Here is an 18,823-nt window from a genome sequence, read left to right on the forward strand (position 1 = left end):
CCGGTGAGCGTCCCGTTAACACTATTCTCGCGTACGAAAACAACATTGTGACGTTTCGCGTAACCGCGTGATGCATCATATGACGCACTGCTTAAGCGCACCTGGGAGCACGCGAGCGCATACGATCGTGCAACGTCCTGAGGCGCTTACGCTACGCGCCCCCGGGCGCGCTCCGGGGCGCGACTACGGGCACGCCTCGGGGCAAGGCCCGGGGCGCGTAGCGTAAGCGCGTCGGGTCATGTGACCTGAAAATAAAACTTTTTATTGGTTCATTTCACTTTTGGTTTCCTAATGATGTAAGGCCAGGTCATGTGACTTAAAAATAACACTTTTCATTGGTTCAGAACAGTTTTCTTTTCCAAATGATGAAAGACCCCACCTTTTTTCCTCATTCTACCTTTGTGCTTTGAGAGAGGTAGACCTGCAGTTATTTCAGTAGAAATGGCTACATTAGCTGCAGCTGCTGGATCTTCTGGACCACCACCACCACCACCACCACAAGGACCACCACAACTTCACAGTGGTGGAGATCAAGAAGAGGAGGAGGATGAGGAGGAGGAGGAGAGGAGATTCGTCCGAGAGGACAATATTACCTACAAACCTAAAGAGCACATCATCTGGCAATTTTTTTCAATCCCCAAAGACAAAAAAAAAGTAAATGCGCCTAAGGCAACCTGCTTAATATGTCATCAGGAGCTGTCAAGGGGGAATCCCAACAAAAAATACTCCTTTGGCAACCACACGATGATCAGACATATGCAACGAAAGCATCCAAATAACTATGCTAGGGCAGAGGTCAGGGAACTGGCCAGAAACCCTGTCCAATCTTCTGCCAGCACCTCCCAAACTAATGTTTCAACCCCATCGGGACCGGAAGTTAGGGAGATGTGCTCCACCATACAAACAAAGTTTTCCAATTTTAAAATGGTTTGTATTTTTTGTGGACAAACAATATGCTATGGAGAGCAATGCATCACACTTATTAACCGTGCTTAGGATAACCACAAGTGCCCAAGGAAACATTAATTTTTTCCGCTTTTTTTTTTTGCTCCTGCTGAGCCCTTTAGAATTCCCTGTTTTTTGTTTCTCCCCTTAAAAAACACAACAAAAAGAAATGTTCAAAAAAGTCAAAAAAAGTAAAAAATGTAAAAAAAAACAATAAAAAAATATAAAACAACAAAAAGAATAAAAACAACAGTTCTTTTTAGAACTACCTCTAATGTATAAAAAAAAGCAACTTTTTTGGGAAACTCTGTCATGCTTTTTTCTCCACGGTACGCTCCCCCCCCCACCCCCCCCCCCCCCCCAAAATCGAATTTTTTTTTGTTTTCAGCGCCGGGGCCCTTTTATGTCCCCCACATCAAACCTAGGGGGCCGGGGGGGACTATTCTGCCCCCTTATGGTCATTTTCCCCTTTGTTTTTCCCACCTCTTGTGTCTCGATTCTACTGAGACACAAGATGGCGGCCGCTCTGGACTGTTTCGAATGTTTACAGACACCTGAGAGCCAATCAGCTTTCCGTGCGCACCTCGCGTGGCGCGCCCAGAGCGCTCCCCGGTGCACGTACCGGGGCGCTGCCATAGATATATATATTTTTTTGAACCTAAATTATTAAAAAAACACTGGAGCACATATCTTGAGACATAGCAAAGGCACATCGGGCTCCCAGTCCCTACAATTTTGCCAAGTTTGGTGGAAATCCATTCAGCCGTTTGGGCTAAAAGTGAGTTGGACCGCCCTATGGAAATTAACATGGGGAAAACACGTTTTGGGACCCCCCTTTTATCTCGGCCCCCGCTTGACGAATCCCCCCCAACATTTCAGGGAAGAACCGGAACGTAAATGAGCAAATTTGAGGACATTTTCAGGCAGATTCGTCAACCGGCGCCAAAGTTATTCACAATAGAATTTTGAGAATTTCCACTGAAAAAAATCCTAACTATAACTACCTACTGGCGACCGCCAGTAGGATATATATATGTGACACTTTCTGCTTAATAAAAGTTCGAAACACCTCGAGGTCCGTGTCCGGTGTCCTGTTTTGCCAGCTGAAAGAAGCAGCGTGTGCTGGAGTGATACGGAGTTCACAATATATATATATATATATATGAAACAATCTCAGCTATCTCTCGCCTGGAGCCCAATTCCGGATACCAAACGGCGCAGAAGAAGAGAGGAGACCCAGGTGCAGGTGTGCAGTGGTTTATTCAATCATTACAAAGGCGCACCTCAGCATAACGTTTCGGCCTTCCCAGAGGCCTTGGTCACATGACGCATGCAGGGAAAGAGGCAAAATTTAAAGTGCTAGTGCAATTCAAACTGTAATATCATTGGTTGAGCATAGTCAGATGGAAATTCATTCAACGGTAGACATAGACAACAGATTTAGAAGTTAATAACTCTCATACCGGGGTAATCCCCTACGATGCGCAAAAGGCAATGTGCAAAATACAAGGTACATATATATACAAACCTATAATTGAGGTATTGAATAAATAAATATATATAATTGTTTCATATAAAATGCGGTATTAAAATCAGAGTGTATTAGAGGAATATAAACTCTCTAACAATTGATATATTTACAATATATACAATGACCTTAAACCACTTTGTATACATTGGATGAGATTACGAATAAATGTAAAACGTAATTGCATAAATGCATTGCACAAACCCATGAAAACGCAGCAACCTTGAATAAATAAATATATTGCACATGCTAAAAAACTGTCTATGCCTTTCAGTGTATGTGGGGAGGAGATAGTCATTGTTTGTTGCCAATGCAATATCCCAGCCTCCCCCAGTACACTTGCAGTAGAATATATACAACAACCATTAGATTGTACAAGAAATTGTTAGTGATGGTGAATAATGAAAAAAATTTCAAATTGTTTTTTTCTTTTTCTTTTTTTCTTTTTTATCATATCTATCCTCTCTCATTTTTTTGTGTATTGTACAAAAGAGTGAAATTCGACAATCCTATATGTTGCTCAGTTACATAGCCTAAGCCGCTATGCTACACTACTAGGTCAGTTGCAGTACTAGACATCTTCAAGACTTGGAATATCATAAGGCCCAATCTTAGCCAGCCCGATTAAGTTGCGGGACAACCTTGCTATAATACAGTTCAGGCCATCAAGGTGGAAAACCCAGGAACGCCCTAAGTAGCCAATTAAATGCACAGGGAAATATATATACACACACTGCACACCGTTCATAAAATGTTGCCAGGTAAAACATGCTCGAATTCAATAGGGGGAAAATGCATGGTATTTACAGGCTCAGCATTTATAGGACATCATGATTTGGGGGCATGTGTATGTTATTCCCCAAAAAGTCAGAAGAGGCAATAATTATCACACAGGATAACTTCAGAACAAGTTTTATCAGAAGCAATAATGATTGCATCTGACAAAAGCCCTTCGGATGTAACAGTCCCCTCCAACTGAGCCCTTCCTTCTGAAACCACTCAGGCTCCCTAGGCTTGCTTAACTAGCCAGGCTTCTAATGCAAAAGCAACATCCACTTCATGTATCTGAACATGGAGAATCAGCTACTCAGTGAATACATATGAAATGGACAGGTCTTAAATATATATTGACAGTATCGAAGATGACGGAAACAAATGTACTTTCTATTAGTTAACTGACTACTGTGTATTGTGCAATGAGTGAGAATCATTTTACTATGTATAACTTCATAAGCACCATACATCTCAAAAAGCTTCTACTTTAGTTGTAATGTCAAATTAACCCTGAAAATTTAAAGATATTTACGAAAAGATTTAAAATATGTAACTAGATAATCATTTGTAGTTTGCAGGAGGTTCCAGATCCATACCAGATATTTAACATCACCAATGCATATAGTTCCCTGTAGATTAATTTAATATACATTTATAGATAGGGAAGTCCTTAAATTTGGCATGGATTTGGCCATTCGGGACCAAGATTGAATATATTATTGCCTACAAATATTTGAAACAAATTAGCCCATTTCACTTTTTGTTTTGGTTCCCCGATCAAGAGCACCATGGCGTTTAAAGTGAATAGAAAGTATGTGAAGGAATAATAGCACTTTATTTTACGTTATTGAAATTTGCTGAGCACATTTAGGCCTTCATGGCTTTTGGGTGATCTGGATATATTGACAGCTGCAGAGCAGTTGGTTATAAGACTGACTATCATTTGCTAAAGTAGGGGATAATAATATTGTTATTATTAACTGAGAATTTTTAGACAGAGAACACATTTCTTTCAGTTGTCTCCTAAATACTGGACAGTTCTCATGTTGACAATATCAGAGAGGTAGTGGGTGTCAGAAGGTGGAGCTGTGTCAGAGAATGGCCAGCCACCAATACATACACTTTTATTTCTATATACTTTCAGAAGGAGGTTGTGAAATGATGAAAAACAGGTATAAAAAAACAGGTATCAACAGGAGGTGGTACTAGCTTTTTGGCTGCAGACTATGAACTATGATCCGAGAAAGTTTGATTAGTAATATGGAGGATCCTGATATGTGTCCATTGCCTCACTTAAAGTGAAGGGCTTGAATTGGGGGTGTTGAATGAGCTCTTTCTTGTAGACCAATTAAAGGGAATACACCTGAGTTTTGAAATTATTGTCTAAAACTAAGTTGATCATCTGGGAGTCCCAAATATATTTAGTTGAACAAAATCAATATGTCAGAGCATCGGTGCAAAAAGTTTTGATACCCGTTATCGGAAAGGTAGGTAATGGAGCAACTTCCTTAGTTACTGCAGATGTGCCTGCCTTGTAGGCTGCTAAGGTCTGAGACTATATACCAAGATTTCTAACAGATACAATCCCCAATTTTTGCACTTGTTCATTGAGGGTAGCAGAAGGCTTAATTCCTCAGTGGATCCCAAACTGGGGTCCGCAGACCCCTAGGGGTCAGTGACACATTCCCAGAGGGTCCGCAGGCAGCTGTTTTAAAAGCAATGCAAAATTCCTTGTTTAATAAGCAGTTTTTGGACAACAATGAAAGTGCCAAGATATCCCTGGTGATTAATGTACCTGCTAGAGAGAGAGATGGGAGTTTTGTCCAGTGACAGCTTTGACTCATCTAAGGAAGCGCAGATGGTTAATATGCCTGCTGCAAAGATCGTGTACCATGCATTATCAAAAAACAGTACATAGCTCAGTGGGTTACTACTTTTGTTACAGAAGTTCTTTTGTTACTGTGCAGTTCATACATTACAATCGTAATCTAGCACAGCAAGCTATGAACTGACTTCAAAGAGCTGCATGCAAACTGTATGTTATAAGTAAGTTATATTTTTTCCCAGTTTTTCATTATCCTGATGTTGCTAAAAAGGTTTTACTAAAACCAACGCTAACCATCATGCTATGTTCTGAATCCTGAGTTTGTGCTTCCCCTGACCAAATACCCTTAAAAATGCCTACCAGTATGAATGGCATGTGAATCCTGCACATTGTAGTCCCCTTTGCCTTATATAACATTTTCTATACACTGATTTACACACATATAATTCATTGTCTCTGTATCTGAGTGATGTAAAATGTTCTGGTACCTTACACTGGTATGAGAGGTGCTATAAAACAAATGAAATACATGTGACAGAGGGGCTATGGAGAGAGGAGAGGCACTGATTAAGAGCGATAGTGAAGGAATCATTGAAGAGCCCAACAAAGATTGTTGTATCCTAGTGCATAGTAGGGTCAATATTTACTATGCTTTAAAAACTAATACAATTCAATATATAATGACAAATGTGTTGTAGAATGCACCATTTCTTCCCATATTTTCTTGGGGGGAGAGCCCCCCAAAGCTCTCTTTGTAGTGGTCAAGCTCACTCTCTGCACTCGGTGTGTACCTGCCAGGGCTGGCCTGACGATATTTGCCAGGGTTGCTTTGGGTTTCTAGTCTGGCCCTGGCAAGAGCAGGCGCCTTGTGCTGTGAAATAAAACCAAAGATTGAAAAGTTAGTCACCGAGATGCAGCACCAACCTTACCATTAAAATGTTTCCATTTTGCACATTTTTTTAAATAAAAACTAAAACTTCAGTAATTTGAATAATTGTTTGGTGTGCACATGTGTGAGTTTATTTTTTTCGAATTACTGTTTTAATGTTTGAAATTTAAATTGGACAATTTGCTTGGGGGTTCCTGACTTCCAGTAGTGACTCAATGGGGGTCCTTAGTAGTCAAAAGTTTAGTAACCACTGCCTCAGGCCATATACCTGATAACCAAAATATATATGTTTTTTAAAATAAAGAAAAATTATTTTTTCAAAACAGCCTGTTACATTAAAGGAAATCAGGTAGTTTAAATATAAAAAGTTCCTTTTTCAAAAGTGTATATGGGAGTTGGCAAAGGCCCTCTGGACTACTGCTTATTCCCTGTGATGTGCCCTCTGAACCACTGTCTATTCTCCATGATACTGTTACACCAATTCACAAAGGTGTAGGTCCCAAAGAGGATACCTTCCAATTGATGAACAAGTTACAACTCCAACTTGAAAGTTGGTTAGTTTTCAATAGTTTGCGATCAGAATTCTAGTTCCAAATCATTGATACATATGGTACTTATTCAGTATTTCAAAGGGGTGCCCAAAATATGCCCCTTCAAAAATTTTTATTAATATCAATTTCTAAACCCAAAATGTCCCCTACAATTAGTTTAGTAAATTAGAAATAACTATTTTATAGTTGCAAACTTCGAATCACAATGTTAGTGACTGGTCCTAGGGTCTAGGAAATGTAAAGGTCAAACATTCAATGTATCCAGGCAGGAAGGAAGGAGGACCCTTGCTCAAATAATATAAGACAAATTCCATACCCTTTAAGGAAGTCTGTTACGATAGCCAACATCATTGATAGACATAATATTTAACAAAGATTGCATGGAAATACTGGACTTCTTTGACTCTTGGATTAGTAAAACTCAGCAAACATAGTAAATCTCACAAATGTATTTATTTATTTATTTTTAGAGTTTTCTATAACGCGCACCAGACCCAGGGTAGGGTATCAGAGCGCTTTACATATCGAGCAAGGTGACAAACAATTTAGTGAAAACACATTGTATAACAAAGAAAAGCAAAAAAGTAACAGCATATAGTAAAAGGGATCGGGTGGATCGCAGCATTGAGCATTGTTCTGAGGAATAAAAACAAGTTCGAGTTCGTATAGGTCTTAGCTTACTTTCGTAACTCAAAAGTAGAGGTAATTAGGAGGTTGTATAGCTGCGGTTGTGATTGTGCAGATTTAAGGTAGGAATTTGCTCATCAAGAATGATTTTGCCTCCTTTTTGAAGAGAGGCGTAGAGGAGATTTTTCTGATGTATGGCAGCAGCGAGTTCCATATTCTTGGCGCTGCTCCGTAGAAAGCTCTGTTGGAGGTTTTGGTCTTGTTGAAACGTGAGGGTTTCAGAAGTAGATTGTCAGCGCTCTTAGAGTGTCTGTTTTCTCCCAATAAGGTACATTTTTGGGCTACGTACTGGGGGGTGTTGTGGTGTAGCGCCTTGTGAGTGATACAGGCCAAGAAGAGATCATCAAGGCATTTCATCATAAAGGACCTCTGGCTTTGTCCCCTTTGGATGAGGGCAAACACAAGAAATACCAGAACAAACCAAGATTGCGCTCAAAGTATAGCCCCACATAGAGCATACATTTTATTCAAACCCCCCACCGACATCAAGACATAATTCAGCAAAAAAATTAAATAAAAAGTCATCTATAGAAAACACATCATTAAGACTTCTTACTCTTAAAAAAACTTCTAAAGATATAAGAGGAATTTTAATCCATTGCTCAAAAGCTGTGTGAATATGTGTTGATTTATTTTGTAAATAAGATCCCAAAACCTTAATGTTGATAATTTATCCATTGTGAAATATCAGCATTAAGGTTTTAAGATATGTCTGAGAATAAGAAATTGATTTTTGCTGGTGTACTCTACTTAGTAGCATGATTGCATCTTCCAATAATCTTTGAGAGGAAAAGGACACACTTCCTGTCACCCGTGATGGGTCTGGGGTTTGCAAGTGCATCAGGGTGGGAGCAAATGTCCTATTTTAAAGGAAACCTGGAGAGAGTCCTGGGTTTATAGATATCTTATGATTTGGAGGCAGACAGGGCATGGGACATCTGAATAATCTGTTGGCTAGAGGAGGTGGTAGGGGATCTGAAGCAAAGTTAGAGGGCTTTGCATTTGCAAGAGTTGTTTTTTTTATTTATTCAGGGTAACAGGGGTGAAAGCATTACAAGTGGCTGCAGAATATTTCTTGATGAAAGCAGGGTTTTTTTCCCTGTCAGGTGGAAGCTGTGTCATGTGTAAACATCAGGATTTTGTTTAAGCATTGGGAGTCTAGGTCAGTGCATTTGCCTTCTGCAGTGGGAGCGGAAGCTCGTCTGTGGATTTCTCCAGAATGATCCAGACCAGCACTGGGGAACAGTTTGAAGCAAGTGCCAAGTTTAAACTTGAGGAAGAAGGATTTCACATGGTGAAGGCTCTGTTTATATTATGTCCTGGCCATCCTTAGTTTGAGGAGGTGGGCAGGGGTGAAAGAGGTTCTCCATCTCTCTTTATGTTCTCTATTTGTATTTTCAAATGTTGGTCACCCCAACACTGCTTGGACTTTTCTATTTTCAGGGATTAAATGGTGCATGACAGCAGAATCTCATTGATATGCTACTCTACTTGCTAAGTGACAATCTCGAAATCTGCCAAATGGCTCAAAGAGTATGGGTTCCTCTAGTTGATGTGTTTGAGGACTCTATTATTTACCAATCTGATTTCAGGTTTGGCAAGTAGTGGGAACATTGGGGTAAAGATTTGGGATGAAATGAGGACATAGTCTGACGATTCCCTTTCAAAGGGGTGTGCAATTGAAGAAGAAGGTCTTTCATAGCAAAGTTCAGGTCCAAAATGGTATCCTATTTGTAGATGGGAGAGATGCAATGTTGAAATACGTTATTGCCATTTAGTAAGGATTTGAGAGGGTGTTATTCTCAATTCATCACTAGTGGTTGAAGTCTCCCAGAAATAAGTGGTCACAGGAATAGGTGAGTTGGTCTGTAATGTATAACAGAAACTCTTTCAGGAAGTCCTCTTTACTTCTGGGTAGGTGGTTAAGGATCTTCAGTTTTAGAGGTATGGGTGTTACTTTTGTAATCTCAGCTTTGAGATACTAGAAGAGGGAGGAATTGAGTGGGCTTGCCTCTTCGTATTTGAGTTATTCTCTATTTATGTGTGCAACCAAATCCTCTGCTTTCCTATTTCTTTTGAGATGTATATTATTCTAGCTTGTCGGTACTAGGATATCAATGGATAAATAGTAGAGCTAGGGGTGGGATGTTCAGATAGCTAGTGGAAATGGGATCTGGGATTGTTTATGAGGGAGAAATGGAGAATGTGCTTTTGAGGACTTGAATTTAGTGTAATGTTGTGTGAGTTAGCAATTACGGAACACTTTTGGCTCCTGATGGACTCTGTGGAACTGTGACATAAGTGTTAGAGTGGAGTGAAGTGAATGCATGTTTAGAATGTTGAGTTCGCAGTTACACACAGATAAATAAAGACGTGTTATACTAAGCTGGAAATCAGCCAAGCATGGAGCAACGCTTCACTCTTAAGACGCGAACAACGCTGGGTTCACTGTCTCCAGACAAACACGAGAGGCCTCAACGATGAAATACCTTGGACAGAACTATGACCTCGCATTTACTTGTGCTCGCAATATTTAACTGAGAATCCTGTAACAGTGCCATCCCACATCTGCATGCTGGGTGCCATCTCTAGCTTTCACCCATGCTGTGTTTTTTACTCTACTGCCTTCTCTGACACACTGCTAATTTAGCAATCCCTTGCACCTCCCTCATGGAGTACTACAGTCGGTACTCCACCCTCTTCTCTTTGAGACATTTCATACTTTTTGTGCCCATGGCACACTTGTCTCCTTGGTGTCTGTTATGGATGTTGCCTTATTCCTTTCTGGGAATACCTTTTAGTGTCCCATGATGTTTTTCTAATTACGGAACCCATTCCAATATGGCACCCGTCAGGTCCCTACACTACCACTATAATGTCCCTGAGTGCCTCGTAACATTCAAATATGGCACCTGCACATGGGCAGCACGGTCAATTACGTTGCTGATAAACTCTAGGCGCTTGTAGATAGCACCCCCTCATTAGCCTCCCTATCCACCACACCCCCAGAAGGAGGACACTCCCTAATTGAGAGCCAGATACTATTTCTAGCATCCTTATGGAGTGGGCACTTACATGCAGGCAGGCGTGTTGAAGGGTGGGTGCTGAGAGACAGTGCACCCAGCGGAAAATTATGAGTAATTAACAGAAGGGTCTATGCGGGCCACGTCCCGGCCACACTGACAGCCAAATAAGTCTCTTTGGTCTGCTGGTGATGACTGTGTCTTTTCTTTTGTCCCTTATGCATTCTTTCCACTACAGCCTGTTATGGTACTGGTTTCCATATGCGCTAGCCTATGGAGCAACTCTCTACCTGTAGTTAGGTAAGAGCCAACATCCCGCTCCTCTACTGCATGTCACGCTACGTTGCTTGAGTCACAAGATTTTTCTGAAATAGGCACCGGAATGTATAATGGCTACTGCGTGATTTTCTTAATGTACTCCGATTACAACCACCATGGTGAGCCTCATTATCTAGACCTCTCCTTGCACGGGTGGTACACTATTATTGGGAGTCTGGCCACGCCGCATACGTCCTTGCCACCCCCATGGCATAACCTATAACCGGTGGACCACGCTCACTACGGCTTTCACCACTGCGGGAGAAGTGCTGTGTTTTTATCCCAATATACGGTCGTTCTTTTATGTGTGGTCTGTCTCATTGTCTCAAATGGTTTTTAGACGCCATATGCACTTAACTTCGTGCCTTAATGGAGAACCACATTGACTCCTCCTATGTTTTCTTGTTTCTCTTTTCTCCTTTTGACTCCTAGGTTGCGACAGGAGCGGCAAGACTTTTTAGTTTGAGCCACTTTGTAGTCATACACAGGTGTGGCCCACCCAGATTCAGTGGGGTTCTTAACGCACCACTTCCATTCATTTTTTTACTCACTTGCAATAGTCCTGTGAACACATATAATCAATATTTCACAATATATGTTTGGTATTTGAAAGCATCAGAACACAATCTGTTGTAATATTTTCTGTTCCTTTAATGTGTGTTGGCACAGAGAACAGCCAGCCGACATGTGTTTCGTCTAAGAGAAATTAATCTCCGACGCTTCAGGGCTCAAGTCACAATGGACAGAATATATAATCCCTGAACCGGTGACACTTCCAACCCGGTTGGGTTTTAAAGAAAATTCAGTGGAAGACGAGTACAGAACATCAGGCAAGTATCCAGAAACAGAATGGTCGTGCCAAAATCTTTACGGCCATTATAGAAATGGGGTAACCCAACAAGGTTTTTGGACCTGGGTATTCGATACTGTCAAGAAAAAACAATGGTCCAAACCAAAATGTATCGTATATTCAATGAATAATATACTCACAGTTATTCTTTTTTCAATTTAAATGAGTATATGAATTAATCTACTCAAAAGAGTCAAGCAATAATGATTGTTAAAAAAGAAGAAAAGCAACAACCTGAAAGGAACCGAATTTATTCCAAAAGGGGGAGTTTTCAAAATTACTCCATCGTAATACAGTTAATATATACATTTGTACATCTTCAAAAAAACGAACGGTAAAGAAAAGGGGGAGCAATCTGCTTCTAACAAGAGGGTGCCGGAAAAGAAGAAAGAGTGATTGAGAGATAAAGAGGTGTAAGCCTCAATTGAAAAGTGACATAGAATTTAGGATAAATAGAAAAACAAAGCTATAAAAAAATCTAGCTGGTAGTGCAATTAGGCCACTGATGTTTTTTTTCTATTTTTCACATTTATACAGTCTGGACTGGCATGTATAATGAAGATTTTTGGATGGTCCTATTTGCTTATTAAAAATGCGTTGACGTTTCGACCCGTCTTGTGGTACATGGGTGACTAGGAGCCTCAACCTGCGGGTCTTCTTCAGGACGTGTATGACCCAGGCCCTTTTACCGTCGATATTCAATATAAACCCAGGAGTTTCTTGGTATAGTTTATCATATAAGGGATGATCGCAGTCCTCCCGTACTTGATGGTCTAGTTGTGTGACCGTGGTAACCCACCAACCAGATTGGTGGTCGTGTATTTAACCAGAATGGCTGAGTAGACAAATGGGGGGCAGCAGACACAGCTCACAACAGGTAGCCGTCAGTCACTTAGAATTTTCTTAAGCCGCCATCACTTGCATAATTGCATAGGGGTTGCACTACACACAATCGGACGTCGGTGCAAACTTATAGGTTCTTATGTGGCCATCCCACGCTGGGTAGATAGTTCAAAAGTCGGACGGCACCGGTGGCGCTCACCAGGTTCTCCGTATTGCTCCGGGAAACAGTCCGTGTAGCCAGAGCCTGCCGTTGCGCGATGACGTCATATAGACGTATCTAGCGTTCACTGGCAGACGGCATGGAAAAAAGACTTACTCCGGTTGTGGACTCGATCAGAGTATCGACTATAAGTTTGCACCGACGTCCGATTGTGTGTAGTGCAACCCCTATGCAATTATGCAAGTGATGGCGGCTTAAGAAAATTCTAAGTGACTGACGGCTACCTGTTGTGAGCTGTGTCTGCTGCCCCCCATTTGTCTACTCAGCCATTCTGGTTAAATACACGACCACCAATCTGGTTGGTGGGTTACCACGGTCACACAACTAGACCATCAAGTACGGGAGGACTGCGATCATCCCTTATATGATAAACTATACCAAGAAACCCCTGGGTTTATATTGAATATCGACGGTAAAAGGGCCTGGGTCATACACGTCCTGAAGAAGACCCGCAGGTTGAGGCTCCTAGTCACCCATGTACCACAAGATGGGTCGAAACGTCGACGCATTTTTAATAAGCAAATAGGACCATCCAAAAATCTTCATTATACATGCCAGTCCAGACTGTATAAATGTGAAAAATAGAAAAAAAACATCAGTGGCCTAATTGCACTACCAGCTAGATTTTTTTATAGCTTTGTTTTTCTATTTATCTTAAATTCTATGTCCCTTTTCAATTGAGGCTTACACCTCTTTATCTCTCAATCACTCTTTCTTCTTTTCCGGCACCCTCTTGTTAGAAGCAGATTGCTCCCCCTTTTCTTTACCGTTCGGTTTTTTGAAGATGTACAAATGTATATATTAACTGTATTACGATGGAGTAATTTTGAAAACTCCCCCTTTTGGAATAAATTCGGTTCCTTTCAGGTTGTTGCTTTTCTTCTTTTTAAACAATCATTATTGCTTGACTCTTTTGAGTAGATTAATTCATATACTCATTTAAATTGAAAAAAGAATAACTGTAAGTATATTATTCATTGAATATACGATAAATTTTGGTTTGGACCATTGTTTTTTCTTGACAAAATCTTTACGGCATCAGCATCAGCAGGATAAATGGAGAGTGAAAATGAGGTCATAAATATGTAAAGCGAGGCTATAAAGCCAATGCCGGGTCAATAGGAAGGGATAATTCCATCAAGGGTAACGTAGAATACCGAGGAAAATTGTATCTGGTCTTGGCAGACACGTGTGAGTGTCCTTCAACAAAGTTACGGCATGGACCCTTGATGGGCGATCCGCCCGACATGCAGGTCCGACCGACACCCATTTCCCCCCGCCATATTAGCATGGTGGGGGGACCGCAGCAGACGGATGGACCGTCTGCCGCTTTTCCGTCCCGGTCGCCTTGCGACTGGGGCGGAAAAGGTTTATTATGGTGGCGGTGTCTATCAGACACCGCCAGCCATATTAGGATGGGCTTAAACAGATGCCTTTCCGTGTCGGCAATGCTGCCATGGAAAGGCATGCGGTCTTCACTTTCACCCCCACCCCCCTTCACCATGGGGGCCCGCAGGGGGCCCCCCCCTGCGGGCCCCCATGGTGAAGGGGGGTGGGGGTGCACATGGGGGGTACCTGTGGTACCCCCTGCATTTGCATACACAATGCGGCAGGCACCGCGCGGACAAGACAAGAGATGGGTTGTCATTGAGCAACAGGAAGAAAATGTTAACAATTTGCAAAGTCTCCTATATCAAAAGAAACAGTGTTGGATTTACCGAATTTCGTTGCCCACGCTGCATCGCCAAATGTGATGCAGTTTGGGCAACGAAATTCGTTTTTTTTTTTGGTACTTACCTCTAATGGTCCATATCCCGCATTTTACAACCCCCCACCCTGACCCTCCCCTGCCTGACGTCACCGCCCCAGTATAACGCCCGGCGTGGGCCGTGCCTGGTCACCCTGATAACATCGTGATCACCGTGCGGTGGATATTAGGCTGAATCATGGGCGCCTTGCCTTGATGAGGCAAGTAGGAGGCCTCATCTGTATGCACGTGATAACGCATCCGATTCTCGTTCTGTGCAATTATGTAAGGATGACTTTCTTTCAACATCACTGATTATATTTTTCCACAGTGTGTGACTACAGGCCCGCTCACCCAGGCAGATCCATGTCACCTGAAGTCCACTTGCCATTAAGTATTTTATTTTAAGATCTATGCACTATCATTCACAGCTCTCAGTCAGATTCATGCGCACATTAAGTTTTCACACACCCCTGATTTTAAGAATTTGAGTCTGTATGCGCACGTGTGAATGCACCGCACGTGCCCTGCCATTTTATTTTTATTTCTACGTTTCTCACCAATGCACCACACCTCTGGCATAAGAAAGATTATTGTTGAAGCAACTGCATGGCGTGAATCTGGTTTTTCTCCTGATAGACGCTTTTAGGTATGTAAAAACACTATGCAGGAGGGCGACTTAGCACTCACTAAGTTGTGCGTATGAAAATGTTTGCTAACAAAGTAGAGCTTACTGTGTTTCTACACCCTGAGTACCACTGCATGATATGGGAATGATTGTGAGCTACGGATGTTTCCTGAGCTCGTTGAGCTACCCTTTTGGCCTTTTTAATGTTCTCACATTTTATCCACTTCAGATTTCAGTAATAGATGACAGTAAAACCCTTAAGTTACAATCCACCATACCTTCTCTGCATGCCTTAGTGTGCATGCTCACACTACACCAGGCTGGTTCCTAGTACACCTGGTCCTGAAGAAAGCCACTTTGACTTCATAGCACACCTAATTGGCTGAAACAGACTGTGATGTGTGAGACCATTATTCTCTCACTTTACATACGTTGCTTTTACTTCCCTCCCCAAGGTATCTATTAATAATAATTTTTGATTGGAAAGGACAACCTTGAAGCAGTTTTAAAACCAATCACAAATTCACAACCACATAAAACAAAATCCAGCTCCGCTATAATCAGGTGTCGCAGCACACCCGGGATGCTTTAGGCATCTTGGGTGGGAACCCAATGATGAAGTATGCCACCAAGTATGTTGGTTGGCGATGGTTCCTTTAACCCCTTCACTTCGGAGCTGATTCCCCTGCTGTGCTGGAGGGGGGGGGGGGTGCGCACAGCGCCTCGGTGCTCATGACGAGCTCAGCTTGTCATGAGCCACGGTGCTCGTGTGCTCATGACGAGCTGAGCTGAGCCACACCCGTTTGTGTAGAACGCTCGCACAGCAGGGGAATTAGCCCCGCGTGTGAGCGTTCTAACGGTCATGACGAGCTCAGCTCGTCATGAGCACACGGGAACCATTGCTCATGACGAGCTCAGCTCGTCATTAGCATGGGAGGGTTTAAAAAACCTAATGGTTCCACGGATGCATGAGTGACGAAAACTCATTACAACAGAGCCTATTGGTAGCAAGCTCGTTCTTATTTGTTTGCGACAAAGTTTATTTTAGCACGAAGAATGTGAGCTGCACAACAAGTGAAAACATTTTTAATTTTTTTCATGTAAAGCCCATTGAAGGAGTAAAATAAACGATGATGCTCATAGCAAACACGAGACTCACCTGACTCAGGGAGGCATTTTAGAAGTCTGTCAGGGGGCCCGCGACCACATTGCCCATGCCTCTGTCTGGTAGGGAAGAGGAACTCAACTTCAACCTTCAATGTCACAGAAGAAAGCAGGCTAGCAGCAGACCTCTAACTGATGAATGTAAAATAATTAAGGGCCTATTTTATATCTGTGCGTCCGGACAGGCTGTCCTCCATGATGGAGGAGTCAGTTCACCCGTCATGCTGGCAGGGGTTACCCAACAGATTTCTATATTTGATGGAAGAATCTCCGTCAGCATTGATGAGGGTTTATCTGTCGGGCCAGCGGTACTCCTCCGTCGTCGGTGTTAAATCATCTGTCGTTGGAGAATACTCCTTCTGCATTGCAGTGGTGGTTTACGGCCAACAGATCTATATGTGTCTGTCATACAGGCGGTATTGCTGGAATGTTATGAAGTAAATACTTTGCAGACATGTTTAACGTTGATGTATCCATCCATCTTACTTGTGGGTCGTACATCATGCACCCCTGAGCTAAATGTACATATCATTCACACCAGCAGACCACACTATAAAACATATCTCTTACCAAACAACAATCCTTTGCCTTTCACATTTTGAAGCAGCAAGGTCTACAGCAAGTTTGGCCATTAGATTCTAAAATATTTGAGATTTTTCACACCATGGCATTGAAGAAGTAACCCTAGCTTTTCAGAGACAGAATTAACTGTCAAGGTTGATGAGATTATTAGGGTAGAGTGGCAGTTGTTTGGTACCCTGGTTCAGAATACTTCTAATACAAAAAAGGCAAATGTGGGATAGAATTGTCACAAAAGTGAGTGCAGTCTCTAACATCAGGTGCTCACAGGAAAATAAATCTGCACGGGAGAATGTGCTCTCTGGCCTTAAAATGCCCAACTTGGGGGCCCAGTAGACTGGTGGTGGTTCTCCCAGACCCATGAAACTCTTTTCCTGTGAGGAGAAGGTATAAGTAATCCTGCACACTGAAGTTTTTGCTGGAATCCCTAGTGGAGTGGAGACAGTAAGTTGAATCACTGTATGTCATTATCCAAGCACTGCTTGATTTGATTTGATTTGATTTTGCGTTTTGTAAAGCGCAGCGTATGCCCGAGGACGTCTTGGCGCTAGCCTAGTCTGGGAGACTCAAGTACCAACTGAACCCCTTTGGGATGACTGATTAGTTTTTAAATAGCCAGGTCTTGAGTTGACTTCTAAACCTCCCTGGTTATTTGTTTGCGACAAAGTTTATTTTAGCACGAAGAATGTGAGCTGCACAACAACTGAACACATTTTTCGTTTTTTTTATGTAAAGCCCATTGAAGGAGTAAAATAAACGATGGTGCTCATAGCAAACACAAGACTCACCTGACTCAGGGAGACATTTTAGGAGTCTGTCAGGGGGCCCGCGACCACATTGCCCATGCCTCTGACCATTTTAACATATTTTCTCTATATAAATGTGCATTTTCATTATTTTCATAATTTTATTTTAAGTCCTAAATCTAAGTCTTTTTTAATAACCATATTTTATTAGTTTCAGCATCACAAGGTATGATCCAGCATTGAAAAAAATGTATCATCACATATGTGTCAGAACAAGACATTACATAAACACAGTCCTAAATATCAACATCATCATCCCAATGGTAATCCCTAGTACTCCCACCACCCATATCTTTTCCTGCATTTGAGGGCAGCCACTTGCCTCGTATACTGGTTCCTCCTGGCATGCACACCAGTCAACACCTTTTCTCCCGATCACAACAGATGGGGGTACTGGCTGTTTCCAGTTGCAGGCTATGTCTCTTTTAGCCACCAAGGAAACCACCCCTATAAAAATTCGTTCAGCCCTTGGCTCCACAACTTCCTCCAGGAGATCCAGCAGTGCCACCCAGGTATCCAAGTCTATGTGGTGACTCAGCACTGTGGATATCTCGCGCCCCATGCCATCACAGAAGAGCAATAAAGTCAGCGACAGGGAGCGAGCATCTTGATCATATGACCTGTGTCTCGTGGTCCATCCGCTGCAACCGCTGTATGATCAGGTCTGTCATGTGGAGGTAGTTAATTTGAATCATACAAAGATGCAAGGAAATCACCAGTTCTCTTGGAGCCAAACATGCCTTCCTCCAGTCAGTGTCATCAAGCTCTCTCACCCAGCCCTCCCACCTCTCCCGGGGAAGAAGAAAATGATCTGTGGTGTTGAACAACAAGGAGCGAAAGATCATTGTTATAGCAATCTTCGCATCAATATCTTAGCTTCAAGGAGACTGTATTAGGGGATCTAGGTATTCACCCAGAGATGGATCAACAGAGCGTGACGCAACTGCATGAATCAAAAGAACTGTATATGGGAGAGACTGTATTGCTCCGCAATTTCCTGAAAGGACATCAGCGTCCCACCGCGACGAATATGCCTTATGTATGTGATCCCGATACGATCCCATCAGGCAAACCCCAGAAGCCCTGACACCTGCTCAGGCCAGGTTCCCTGCCACAGTGGCATCATGTCCGTAAGGAGGCGGTTCCAACAGAGCAGTGTCACTTGGATCACTGAAATAATATCGATAGACAAAATATCGAGTTACAATAATATTGTTGATAAAATATAGACTGTCAAAATATCGAGTTTCTTTACACAAACAGGTAAGTACAAAAATATCGAGTTTAAAATATCGTTTACAAAAATATAGTTTTAAAAAATATCGACTTTACTAAAAACAATGTTAAATTACATTATTATTACAAATTAATTACTAAAATATACTTAAAAATACTTAAATTAACTTATAATAATTAAATAATTAATGAAAGTAAAAAACAAAAAAA

This window comes from Lissotriton vulgaris, chromosome 4_1 (genome assembly GCF_964263255.1).
Source record: "Lissotriton vulgaris chromosome 4_1, aLisVul1.2, whole genome shotgun sequence".
Lineage (NCBI taxonomy): Eukaryota > Metazoa > Chordata > Amphibia > Caudata > Salamandridae > Lissotriton > Lissotriton vulgaris.